The sequence below is a fragment of the Esox lucius genome, chromosome 19 (assembly GCF_011004845.1).
Source record: "Esox lucius isolate fEsoLuc1 chromosome 19, fEsoLuc1.pri, whole genome shotgun sequence".
Classification (NCBI taxonomy): domain Eukaryota; kingdom Metazoa; phylum Chordata; class Actinopteri; order Esociformes; family Esocidae; genus Esox; species Esox lucius.
Genome location: NC_047587.1, coordinates 25,807,132 through 25,821,599, shown reverse-complemented (window position 1 = coordinate 25,821,599; position 14,468 = coordinate 25,807,132). Strand labels below are relative to the sequence as shown.

The 14,468-nt window shown below is 40.4% G+C and overlaps 1 protein-coding gene across 2 annotated transcripts in view; it reads right to left on the bottom strand.

Moving 5' to 3' along the window:
• The window catches only part of gnao1a (guanine nucleotide binding protein (G protein), alpha activating activity polypeptide O, a), a 113,765-nt gene that overhangs the window by 98,322 nt on the left and 975 nt on the right, over nucleotides 1-14,468 (bottom strand). The gene's annotated exons all lie outside the window — the stretch shown is intronic.

Below are 14,468 nucleotides of genomic sequence, written 5' to 3'. Positions count from 1 at the left end.
CAGCTTCTTTAGCAAGGCAGTGGTAGTCTTGGAGGTGTGTTTGGGGTTGTTATCATGTTGGAATACTGCCCTGCGGCCCAGTCTCCGAAGGGAGGGGATCATGCTCTGCTTCAGTATGTCACAGTACATGTTGGCATTCATGGTTCCCTCAATGAACTGTAGCTCCCCAGTGCAGGCAGCACTCATGCAGACCCAGACCATGACACTCCCACCACCATGCTTGACTGTTGGCAAGACACACTTTGTACTCCTCACCTGGTTGCCGCCACACACGTTTGACACCATCTGAACCAAATACGTTTATCTTGGTCTCATCAGACCACAGGACATGGTTCCAGTAATCCATGCCCTTAGTCTGCTTGTCTTCATCAAACTGTTTGCGGGCTTTCTTGTGCATTATCTTTAGAAGAGGCCTTCAACATCTGCAGCAATGCTGGCAGCACTCATACGTCTATTTCCCAAAGACAACCTCTGGATATGACGCTGAGCATGTGCAATCAACTTGCTTGGTCGACCATGGCGAGGCCTGTTCTTAGTGGAACCTGTCCTGTTAAACCACTGTATGGTCTTGGCCACCATGCTGCCGCTCATTTTCAGGGTCTTGGCAATCTTCTTATAGCCTAGGCCATCTTTGTGTAGGGCAACAATTCTTTTTTTCAGATCCTCAGAGAGTTCTTTGCCATGAGGTGCCATGTTGAACTTCTAGTGACCAGTATGAGGGAGTGTGAGAGCGATGACACCAAATTTAACACACCTGCTCCCCATTCACACCTGGGACCTTGTAATACTAATGGGTCACATGACACTGGGGAGGGAAAATGGCTAATTGGGCCCAATTTGGACATTTTCACTTAGGGGTGTACTCACTTTTGTTGCCAACGGTTTAGACATTAATGGCTGTGCGTTGTGTTATTTTGAGGGGACAGCAAATTTACACTGTTGTACAAGATGTACACTCACTACTTTACATTGTAGCAAAGTGTCATTTCTTCAGTGTTGTCACATGAAAAGATATAATCAAATATTTACAAAAATGTGAGGGGTTTACTCACTTTTGTGAGATATTGTATATATCAGGCTGATAAAGAAAAAATTTACACAAAGAAAAACACGGACGTCCACATTTTCATTAAGATCCAGTGTTTGGGGGAATACTGCCCTGTGCCATTGATGCCTCAGACTGAAGACCTTTAATGGAGGCTGTTCTGTTTCAATGTTGTTCTTTTGTCACTGGCCCTGCATCAGATAGAGATAACAACAAAAACACTGGCCTCATCGGGTTACACTGGCAGGATGGGGGTGCTTTAACCGACAACATCAACACACTATTTCAAATATGGACAGCTGGCTCAGAGGAAGGCTTGAGTTGGACTGGGCCCAACAGTCTACAGAACAATGTATGCTGACAAATACCGGTGGTAGATGCTGACTGTTGTGTGTGCCTACGTATGTAATATGTGTGTCCTCTAGCCAGTGGTTCCCAACCGGGGTACTAGGACCTCTGAGGGTACTTGACCTCTCCACAGGTGGTACTTGAAAACATTCATGGTACCATAGGCTTACTAGTGGAATTAACATGTGGGGGTACTTCAGCGGTGCTCGGAGCACAGCAAGATTTTGTTGGTGGTACAGTAACTGAAAAAGGTTTGGGAACCACTGCGTCTAGGCCTATGGAGGCATGTATGTACAGGTATGTATAGAAACATACAATAGTGCTCAAATGTTTGCATACCCTTGGGCAATTGGTATTATATGTACCACTTGTAAAGAAAACATGAGTGAGCAGGCAAAACAGATTCAGACTATAGGTCATAACAGAATGGCATGATCATAAAACAAAACATGGCAAGAAATCAAAATATTAACTGACCCCTGTTCAAAAGTCTGCATACCCTTAGTTCTTAATACTGTGTATTGCCCCCTTTAGCATCAATGAAAGCGTGCAGTCTTTTGTAATAGTTGCCATCAGTTTATACAAGATTCCCTGTGCCTTTAGAGCTCACATACCTCCAAAAAATCAGTGAGTCACCACCATACTTCACAGTGGGGATGGTATTCTGTTCACTATAGACCTTGTTGACCCCTCTCCAAACATAGCACTTATGGTTGTGACCATAAAGCTCTATTTTGGTCTTGTCACTCCAAATTAAAGTGTGCCAGAAGCTATGAGGCATGACAAGTTGTTGTCAGCATATTGTAACCAGGCTTTTTTGTGGCAGTGGTACAGTAACGGCTTCTTTCTGGCAACTTGACCATGTAGCTAATTTTTGTTCAAGTATAGTCGTATTGTGCTCTTTGAAACAACCACACCGTCTTTTTCCAGAGCAGCCTCTATTTCTCCTGAAGTTACCTGTGGGTTTTTCTTTGTATCCCGAACAATTCTTCTGGCAGTTTTGGATGAAATCTTTCTTGGTCTACCTGACCTTGCCTTGGTATCAAGAGACAGGGCCATTTGGGTGATTTCTGTTATGATAATGATTTCAAAAGGAGCCAAACAACTGTGATGACAAATGGCTTCAAAAAATCACTATCCTTCAATAAAAGACAGATTTTTTGCATGATCATTCATATTTTCAAAATCAATGCCAACATTTCAGCCAGGGCATGCAAACTGATGAGCACAACTTTATAACTAGCTATGTAGTCCATGAATACTCATGAAATAAATGAAAATAAGGTCAGAAGAAGTTCAAAGAGGAGTTAATCAAATATGAACATCAGGATGAACTGTATATGTATATAAACTTCATTGATAATGATCTCCCCAAGTCATATTTACTTCCTGGTCATGTCCAGTTTGATCTGAAGGATTCTGAAGGAAAAAGAAGATACACCCATGTTCCTTACAAGTTCTATCTATCGGGAATGTTGAAATGTTGTGTAGATTAAACCAATAAAAAGTCACTTGCATAACACAGGTTCTATGTACCAAGTATACGTTTTTGTCTGTAGATCTCGAACAGAGCTTTACGTTTTTTTATCAGCAACTTGTCTACAGGAGAGATGAATTCACAAAAAATAGTATGGTTCCATCAATTGTATCTATGTTTAGAGTGCAGAAAATAAACTAGCTAACCTCTAACAGCTCTTTCACATCTCGTCACAGAGCAGGCTGCTCAAAGAAGAGCTGTTGCTATGGATACTGACACACACAGAACCGAGGTAGCAGAGCAGGGAGCTGACAGACACAAGCAGCTAATGGACACTAACAGATGGGAATTCAGGGAATTCAGATTTCGGGCAAAAGCCTTGGTAAAAGCAATCAGGCCAAGGACTAAATGATATGCCTGCGGGTCACTCTCGTATGTACAGTGGATATAAAAGGTCTACACACCCCTGGGAAAATGCCAGGTTCTTGTGATGTAAAAGAATGAGACAAAGATAAAACATGTCCACTTTTAATTAAAAAAATTATATTGAAAAACAAACTGAAATCTTCCAAGGGGAAAAATGAAAAATAAAAACCTTAAAATAACCTGGTTGTATAAGTGTGCACACCCTCTCATTACTGGGGACGTGGCTGTGTTCAGAATTAACCAATCACATTCAAACTCATGTTAAATTGAAGTCATTACACACCTGCCATCAGTTAAAGTGACTCTGATTAATCACAGCTGTTCTAGTAGGATTTTCCTGACATTTTCTTAGTTGCATCTCAGAGCAAAAGCCATGGTCCACAGAAAACTTCCAAAGCATCAGAGGGATCTTATTGTTGAAAGATATCAGTCAGAAGAAGGGTACAAAATAACCATGGAACACAGTGAAGACAGTCATCATCAAGTGGAGAAAATATGGCACAACATTACAAAGAACTGGACATCCCTCCAAAATTGATGAAAAGACGAGAAGAAAACTGGTCAGGGAGGCTTCCAAGAGGCCTACAGCAACATTAAAAGAACTGCAGGAATTTCTGGCAAGTACTGGATGTGTGCTACATGTGACAACAATCTCCTGTATTCTTCATATGAATGGGCTATGGGTTAGGGTGGCAATACAGAAGCCCTTTCTAACAAAGAAAAACATCCAAGCCTGGCTGAAGTTTGAAAAAACAAACATTAAGTCCCCCAAAAGCACGTGGGAAAATATATTATGGTCTGATGAAACCATGGTTGAATGTTTGGCCATAATTCCAAAAGGTATGTTTGGCGCAAAAACAACACTGCACATCACCCAAAGAACACCATACCCACAGTGAAGCTTGATGGTGGCAGCATCATGCTTTGGGGCTGTTTTTCTTCAGCTGGAACCGGGGCCTTAGTCAGGCAATTCTGGAAACAGTTCCAAATACCAGGCAATTTTGGCACAAAACCTTTAGGCATCCGTTAGAAAGCTGAAGATGAAGAGGAAGTTCACCTTTCAGCATGACAACGACCCAATGCACACATGGCTTCACCAGAAGAATATTAACATTTTGGAATGGCCCAGCCAGAGCCCAGATCCAATTGAACATCTGTGGAGTGATCTGAAGAGGGCTGTGCACAGGAGATGTCTTCACAATCTGACAATTTTTGCAAAGAAGAGTGGGCAAATATTGCCATGTCAAGATGTGCCATGCAAATAGACTCCTAACCAAAAAGACTGAGTGCTTTAATAAAACCAAAAGGTGCTTCAACAAAGTATTAGTTTAAGGGTGTGCACACTTATGCAACCAGGTTATTCTGAGATTTTATATTTTCCCCCCTCAAAAATTCCAGTTTGTTTTTCACTTGAATTGTTCACATTATAGGTCACATTAAAGGTGAAAAAAGTTCTGACATGATTTATCTTTGTCTCATTCTTTTACATCACAAGAACCTGCCATTTTAACAGGAGTGTGTAGACTTTTTATATCCACTGTATTTATGTACATATGTATGTATGCCTGTGTTTGTCAAAAAGGTCAAATACTGGTTGTGCTTATTTGTCCTGGTCCACAAACGCATAGACAGTAGTGTGAAATGGAAATTATTGGCATTATCCCAATTCCCTTTTGGACCCTCTTGGAGAGTGGGGTCAAGCCATTATTGATGGCAAACCAGAAGAAAATAGGTACAAGTGCTTTCTCAAAGGCAGATGGACAGATCACCTATTCAGCTATGCGATTTGATCCTTCAACCTTTCAGTTACAGGCCCAATACTCTAATTGCTAGGCTGTGTGTAATAAAGAGAGAGAAAGAGGCCCCAGATGGACACAGAAAGAACAGTTGGAGTGGCCTCATACCATACAGCCTGCCTCATACAACACAGCCTGCCTCATTCAACACAGACTGCCTCATTCAACACAGGCTGCCTCATTCAACACAGGCTGCCTCATACAACACAGCCTGCCACATATAACACAACCTGCCTCATGTAAAACAACCTGCCTCATATAACACAGCCAGCCTCATATAACACAACCTGCCTCATACAACAGAGCATGCTAAAAAGCAGAACAGACGATGGAGACCTGCTACCACAGATTGATGATAGCTTTCACAAACAAATCTTAAACCTCTACTAATGTTTCTACTAAAGTAAATATCCAAGAAAAGAGGTGGACACCGAGTTAATGCAGGACATTTTCTGCCAAATTAATCACTACTCCAGAACAATGCCTATGCATTGTTTCAGATGGTATAAACCCTCAGAATAAAAATGTAATCACAAAATGTTGAGTGTTGGTCATGTTTCATGAGCTGAAATAATTATAAATCCTGCGTTCATATAAACAAAGATTTTTTTTTTACATCCCAATTATTGATAATTTCTCCTTTGCCAAGATAATCCATCCAACTGACAGGTGTGACATATCAGTAAGCTGATTAAACAGCATGATCATTACATAGGTGCACCTTGTCCAGGGGACAATAAAAGGCCACTCCAACATGTGTTAAAATGTGCACATTTTAACAAATTACATTCTTTAAGAAACAATATTCTGAGTTTGGCTGGCTAGGGATTGCTATTCTGTGTTGTCACGCTATTCATTATTTCTAAGTAATAATGCGTGAATAAACGATCTGTGATACATATTTTGTTATATCTGTAATTTGTAGTCCTTTTAAAGATAATATCATCAACAAAATATTAGAATAAGTACTTACTCTAAACTCAATTAAACAAAAAAAGGGTGATAAAACAAAATATTCCTATGGAATGATTCATAATAGAATTGGTAATTGGAAGATAATTGGAAGATTTCTAAAATGGTCTCTCAGAACCATGAAGAATTCTGCAACACAATGTTCGATAATATAGCCTACATTTTATTTAGAGCTGCATTTTCATGCCACGCCCTAACAGCCACTTAGTCATTTTTGATAATGAACAAATCTTGTAATGTGGCCCTAGAAACATGAACAGTCACACCCTTAGAACTTAAAAGATTGTCAGTCAGTTTTTCAGGCCTAATAAAATACCATCGTAAATATCAGCAATTCCTTTCCTTCATGCAAATCATTTATACCCACATTAAGGGCACTCCTAATTCAACCATACTTGGCTCACAAAGCCCCTTATGTGCAAGTGATAAGTCAGTAATAAATTGCAAAATACACAAGCTCACACTGTCGCACATCATTGTATGCTTACACACAAACTGTAACAGAGAGCTCGAGGTCAGTTTGCCAGTTGGACAAAGACAAATTTCACATGAATAAAATAGGTTTTTAGAAACAGATGGTCCAACTAAACCCCAGACATACCACTCAGAGTGACAGAGTTGGAATGGATGGAAGAGAGACAGAGATGTCTATTCACACGTGGACTAGCCTTGGGTCAGTGCCTCAAATCTCATCAACAGATTCGCACACAGCCAGCCACAAACACACACACACACACACACTAACACACACACACATACCCTAATACACAGTGCACAATGTATTCTTTTGACCATCCCTTCATAACAAAGTGTGACCAAAGCAATAGTCCAGTCCAGTTGGGGTGAGTGTGATATGGCCAGTTTAGTCCCCACCTAAACGTCAGATAGATGGTACTGCAGCCTAGAGGAGGATACAGCAAAAGAAAAACTCAGCTCTGTTTGCATGGCTCTCAGACACAGAAAACACATAAAACACAAAAACACCAAGAGACACAATTCCACACCATGGTGCAAAATGGTAAAGGAAATGCAGATAACATTCTATAGATGCTTTCATTGCCCATAAAGCAACTTTATGTCCTGCACTGTAATCACTACTCCAGATCAATCGAGCCATAACTTTCAAAAAAAGTGTCAGACTAGCACATTGGCTGTAGAAGGTTTGACCTGACCAGAGAGAAGACCCCCTCGTCAGTAAAATGTGTTCTGCATCTACAGATTCACTGGCAGACAACAACACCTCCAACACAAGTGAACACTGCTCGTCCTGCGCAGAACCGACCCCTGACCGAGTATGCAAGATATCTACGTCTAGCTGAGGGCGTATAACCAGGACAATCATCGCTAGTGTGACGGCCATGTCCGGTGTTTACTCTGTTCTTTCAAGATTAAATAATATTGTTCATGCCACCAATATGCATAATGCAGAAAAACAATCTCTGCTAAATTTGTCGTACTCTCTCCAAGCAAAACACCATAACGCATGCGCTCCTTTGAACACAGAGACAGAGAGCTGGGAATATCCTCTTCAGGGCTGCCATCTTTGCCCAAGGTAGAGCACCTGATCCTAATACCAGAAATACTTGAAAATGATAGAACAAAAAAGATTAAGCACACAGGCTGTGGGGCGTTATCCACCACCGAAACTGACTGCGGTTAATCTGCAATAGGTTGTCTATTTCGGTTCCAGTGTTAGCAGTTATAAGGCTAATGGTTACTGGTTCAGTTAACACTACATCTAGACTGACATAGTAATGAAATCATACCTACATGCTTCCTTCATTGTTGTTCTGCAGAGAGTGTCACAAGATCAGTAGCTAAAAACACACGTTAGCAATAGCATAAGATTTCTAAGTTTTAACAGCAAACAACTGAACTACACGAGAGCACAGCTATTTGAATAAGGAAGAAAAATGCAAAAAAAAACATCTCTCTCTCATTGCAGCAAATCCCAACAGATTCCAGGGAGATGAAGCCCTTGCTCCTAGACATCTGCTATGGGTAAGTTTTTTTTTTCATACAGCTCGTCCAACCCTGAAGTCACATGAGTTTATGTATGCAAGGGCATATTCACCCACTTGATGACCTCTTTTAGATTAAGACACCCAGGCTGACAGAGGGAGTTGCTAGAGGGCCATGAGGTGAAACTGGACAATGTTGCTTCAACCATGAAGCTTCCTAGTCAGGGATAATTCAAATGTACCTACCAAATAACTGCAATTCTTTGAAAATGATTTTATATTGCCAGATGAGCAGAGACGTGTAACAACTGTGCATGTGCAATGTTGACCTATGACCTTGTCTGTCACTGGCTGACGTTCAAAGGAAATTTAAGAAACTTTTTCTGGTACATTGCACCTCGTTGCACCTCATGTTCCTGTCCATCGCAACCCATTGTTTGTCTACCGATGATATGGTTTAACTAAGAAAAATCCAATAGTACATAATAGGGGGAAAAATACTCAGAGATACAGTGGGGCAAAAAAGTATTTAGTCAGCCACCAATAGTGCAAGTTCTCCCACTTAAAAAGATGAGAGGCCTGTAATTTTCATCATAGGTACACTTCAACTATGAGAGACAAAATGAGAAAAAAAATCCAGAAAATCACATTGTAGGATTTTTATGAATTTATTGGTAAATTCCTTGGTAAAATAAGTATTTGGTCACCTATAAACAAGCAAGATTTCTGGCACTCACAGACCTGTAACTTCTTCTACAAGAGGCTCTTCTGTCCTCCACTCGTTACCTGTATTAATGGCACCTGTTTGAACGTGTTATCAGTATAAAAGACACCTGTCCACAACCTCAAACAGTCACACTCCAAACTCCACTATGGCCAAGACCAAAGAGCTGTCAAAGGGACACCAGAAACAAAATTGTAGACCCAAAATGATCACAAGAACGGTGAGACACACGGGGGGGACCTAGAACCACACAGGGGGACCTAGTAAATGACCTGCAGAGAGTTGGGACCACAGTAACAAAGGCTACCATCAGTAACACACTACGCCGCCAGGGACTCAAATCCTGCAGTGCCAGACGTGTCCCCCTGCTTAAGCCAGTACATGTCCAGGCCCGTTTGAGGTTTGCTAGAGAGCATTTGGATGGTCCAGAAGAGGATTGGGAGAATATCATATGGTCAGATGAAACCAAAATAGAACTCAACTCGTCGTGTTTGGAGGAGAAAGAATGCTGAGTTGCATCCAAAGAACACCATACCTACTGTGAAGCATGGGGGTGGAAACATCATGCTTTGGGGCTGTTTTTCTGCAAAGGGACCAGGACAACTGATCCGTGTAAAGGAAATAATGAATGGGGCCATATATCGTGAGATTTTGAGTGAAAACCGCCTTCCATCAGCAAGGGCATTGAAGATGAAACATGGGTGGGTCTTTCAGCATGACAATGATCCCAAACACACCGCCCCGGCAACGAAGGAGTGGCTTCATAAGAAGCATTTCAAGGTCCTGGAGTGGCCTAGCCAGTCACCAGATCTCAACCCTATAGAAAATCTTTGGAGGGAGTTGAAAGTCTGTGTTGCCCAGCTACAGCCCCAAAACATCATTGTTCTAGAGGAGATCTGCATGGAGGAATGGCCCAAAATACAAACAACAGTGTACAAAACTTACAGAAAATGTTTGACCTCTGTCATTGCCAACAAAGGGTATATAAAAAGTATTGAGATTAACTTTTGTTATTGACCAAATACTTATTTTCCACCATAATTTACCAATATATTCCTAATAAATCCTACAATGTGATTTTCTGGATTTTTTTTTCTCATTTTGTCTCTCATAGTTGAAGTGTATCTATGATGAATTACAGTTACAGGCCTCTCTCATTTTTTTAAGTGGGAGAACTTGCACAATTGGTGGCTGACTAAATACTTTTTTACCGATCATTATAATTTTACATTCAACTGACCAGTTATCGAATCCTATACTAATTCGATAACTGGTCAGTTGTCCCAGCAGCAATCAGCGCACTAAAATCAAATAGGGCAGAGAACCAAGAGAAACCCTACTCTCTTCTCAATCTTCCCAAACCATTCTATAAACCCACGAGCAGTTAAAGATTCTGTTGCAAAACATAAACTGCATAATCTGACCTTTTTAAAACTAGAAAGGCTAGCTTGACTTGCTAAAAAGCTAATGGCTGCACTCCTCCCCACAAAAAAATGTATCCCTGATTGGAGACAGGTTCTTCTCTATGCGCTGCAGACTGTGCACAATTCCTAACAGTAGCAGAAACAAGATACCTTTTTAATGTAAATGTGTCAACTGTTTGCTGTGGTTTGATGGTTTGACACTGACTCTTCAGATCAACAAAGTCAACGAACAGTTGAGGTATGGGGAAGACAGAATCAGTAATTATACGCATTGCGCATCTTTTGCATCTTTAAGGTACAAAACAAAGTATTTGGTTTTAATAAGTTTTAGAGGACTACATTTTAGGACCTGTATGAACCACCTAATCCAGCAGAGTGGTTGATCCTTGTGCGTAATTACTTATAACTAATTACAATATTTGACATAAATATGTGTGTTGTCTCAGAATGTATTAGTAGACCTAGTAAATGTTCCAGTGCGCAGCAACAGTCTCCCCCTGCTCAAACCATCAGTTGTTACCCATCTCCACTCTTCTGGCATTCAACCACATAAAGTAATTACATATTAGGTGGAAAAAAGCATTTCCTAACATAAAACCAATAAAAAAATGCGTATTCAGTATACGGTTTCCATAAAACAAAGTGTTTGTCCCGTAGGCATAGCCAGCATATAAGTGAGGGGACACGACCCCCCCCCCAACCCCACCCCCACCCAAATAATTTATAAGTATAATTTGCCCCCGCCAATAACAATTTTTACATAAGCCTCTGTACAACATGGTGCCACGTTGTGTGCTAGTCAGAAAGATGACCACAATGTCAAAAACAATGTTTTACTCTATTTAAACTTACTCTATTTAAACTGAGTCTGCCAGCGCAGATCGATCAGGTTTAATACCCTACTAATTCTGCCCCTCTCATAGACCAAGCCTATGAACAAGTGAAACAGTGAGACTGATTACCACAGGAGGCCATGAAGCCAAGGTAACACACATGCATACAGACACATAATTTATGGCATTATATCCTATGAACTCTGCCCCTCTCTTCGCTCTTTCCAGACTTGTATCCTATGGACTGCAGTGAGCACCGGGCAGCCATGCAGGCAATTCTCCTAGGAAACATGCAGCACTGAAGTTGAAATGGACAACCGAAGTCATCCATTCATGCTGCATTGAATAATAAAATGTGGGAGCTACTTAGCTAGTCAGCCACATGGACATGTCCACTAGCTATTCAATGTGTGTAAAGCAGTATTAAGAATGAGCAAGATGAGTGTCTCGTGTAATGTTAGCTAACTAGAATACTCGGTTAGCTTAGTGGGAGTAGAGCACTAGTGAAGTTAAATTTTTCTTTGCTGATGTTACTGACCATAAAGCCACAGGCAATGCATGTTTTTATTTGGATCTTTTTGCTGGAGTTAATAATCTTTGTATGGCTACTTTAATTGATGTTAGCCAGTTTTACATATTATTCCATGTTGTGCATGAATTCATGTCATATAGCTGTAGCAGGTAGCAAAAGACTAATGCTGCAGATATATCAATTTTCTTTAAGAATATAATAGTAGGTGTAGCTATATTTTTTGGGAATAATCTTGATGTCCAAAAATATGTAGGCTAAGTAGCATTAAGCATGCTGCTTTTGTGATTCAGGAGCAAGGGTTTTCTATCAACAGTTCCTTGATGAACACTACCTCTTCAAGATATTAAATGCTATTTGTATAGACTGAAATAGTCAACATGTCATAATTCCCATAAAGCCTTGCGGCAAAAAGTGTCCCTTTTAATCGCGGGCCGGCGGAACTAGGCTTGCCTGGGTCCTTTTCTGGTTCAATTTTTACCCATTACTGAAGAAGGCATGTCTGGTATACTTTTCCGCTGGGTCCCTTTGCAACGCTTCCTACCGTACAATCTTTCTTATAGCAAAATGGATGAAAATATAATCAATCGTATCATTGGTTGGAAATACTACTAATAAGCGAGAAACACTTCATTTGGTATTATAAAGCTACATCGTAATCAGATACACACACACATTAGCTACATAGCTAGCTCCTACGACCTGTACTAGCTACCGAAGCGGCTATATCTCCTATAGAGCAATTCCAATTTGAATTAACCTAATAATCGTCTGTGTGGATTGACATCATACTACTACTATGTCGCCTAGCTAGCTAGCTACAAGAGCTAGGTCACGTGAACTCCCGGCATTGATAAACACAACAAAGGGTGTTTATCCACAATCTTGTGTTCTGTACCCAGCTTTATGTTTACTTAAAACCAGTCAAAAAATGTTGCGCTTTTTTGTTACACTAAATGGCTTAATAATTTTATCTACTGATTTATCATATTATGTCTAACAAAGCTGATTTAGTCTTCCACCATCTCTATAGCGTTGGCTAAGTAAATATCCACTATAATGGCAGTCAACATTTTTGAAATAGTCACAAAAAAGTACTTTTTGACACAACACAGTAAAACATTTGATGTTTTCAAAATAATCAAATGCCATTGGTAATATTTAGGCAATATTTTTCCAGAAGGCTGAGTGCTGGAATTATAAAGCTACTTTTCTGCAATTCTACACATTCATACGCTATATTGGGGCCTCCAACCTCTAAAGAGAACCCTTTTGGTTTGAAGCCCCCTGGAGGTAACATAACCTTAATTATTGACTGTGTAAACCTTAATCAAAACCTCTCATTGCCAGAGTGGGCATACAAATGCTTACATGTCTATCCAAAAAAACAAGATTCAAATACAGCTCTAGATGCATGGTAACAGCAAACCAGGTTCAAGAGGTTGGTTGGATTCCATTTCAGTTGTTCATCACTTAAAACTTGTTAATTAACTACAATGACCACAACCCACTGTGCACCAGTACACAGTTGGAGGATTCCATAGAATTGTGACCCAATAGTAAGACGGATAGCAGGTAGCTCTGCTGCATGACTGATAATAATACAGAAAATTACTAATCTACTTGAAATGAACTAATAGAATGATTGTCAGAAAGCTCCACTTTTGTGAGCCACCTACCACTAGCCTAGCTAAATAGAGGAGAGGTACATAGATTGATGAGAGGTACAGAGATAGATGAGGGGTACAGAGATAGATGAAAGGTACAGAGATAGATGAGGGGTACAGAGATACATGAGGGGTACAGAGATAGATGAGTGGTACAGAGCTAGATGAAAGGTACAGAGATAGATGAGAGGCACAGAGATAGATAAGGGGTACAGAGCTAGATGAGAGGTACAGAGATAGATGAGGGGTACAGAGATAGCTGAAAGGTACAGAGATAGGTGAGGGGTACAGAGATAGATGAGAGGCACAGAGATAGATGAGGGGTACAGAGCTAGATGCGGGGTACAGAGCTAGATGAGGGGTACAGAGCTAGATGCGGGGTACAGAGCTAGATGAGGGGTACAGAGATAGATGAGGGGTGCAGAGATAGATGAGGGGTACAGAGATTGATGAGGGGTACAGAGCTAGATGCGGGGTACAGAGCTAGATGAGGGGTACAGAGATAGATGAGGGGTGCAGAGATAGATGAGGGGTACAGAGATAGATGAGGGGTGCAGAGATAGATGAAATGGTTGTCTGGCTAGTGACTACTGGATGTCAGACAAAGATCCCTGAAATTAATAAAATAAAATAGAAACAAGTAATATACAACTTGAAAATATTTGAATAGTAGCACAATGTGAATATATTACAGATCGGGAACAAGCACTGCAGTAACCAACCAAATTATTTAATGTATTTAGGATGAAATATAAAGACAGAAAGAAATATGCAAAGCCTGTATCGAAACTACTCAAATTCAAACTAATACTCAATCAAAAATCTAAAATCTTTCAGCCCTGCTTCTGAGTGAATTGAATATCTGAAAATGTAATGATTGATTGAGTAATTGGATTGATTCATTAGTAACTCCAATTACAATAACTATAACTCAATTTGACTCAATTTCAAATAATTTTGCATTGTCTGCACCCACATCTTAAAACCAACTGATATCTGCCACAAAACGGAAGGTGTAAACTCTTATTCAGTCGCATATTCCTAAATTGTAAAGCAGCTCGCACGCCACGACATCAAAAACTGAAGGAGACAGATCTGGGACATAAAACATGCCACCAAGATTAATTAAAAGAGGTGGATTCTCGGAACTGGTCAGTGCACGGTTTATTTTAGAGACTGACACTAAGCTCTTAGGGAAAGCCAACGTGCATTCGCTCTAAGCAAAACAGGTTCCAATTTCAGCACCATTTGTGTGAACAGCGCTCA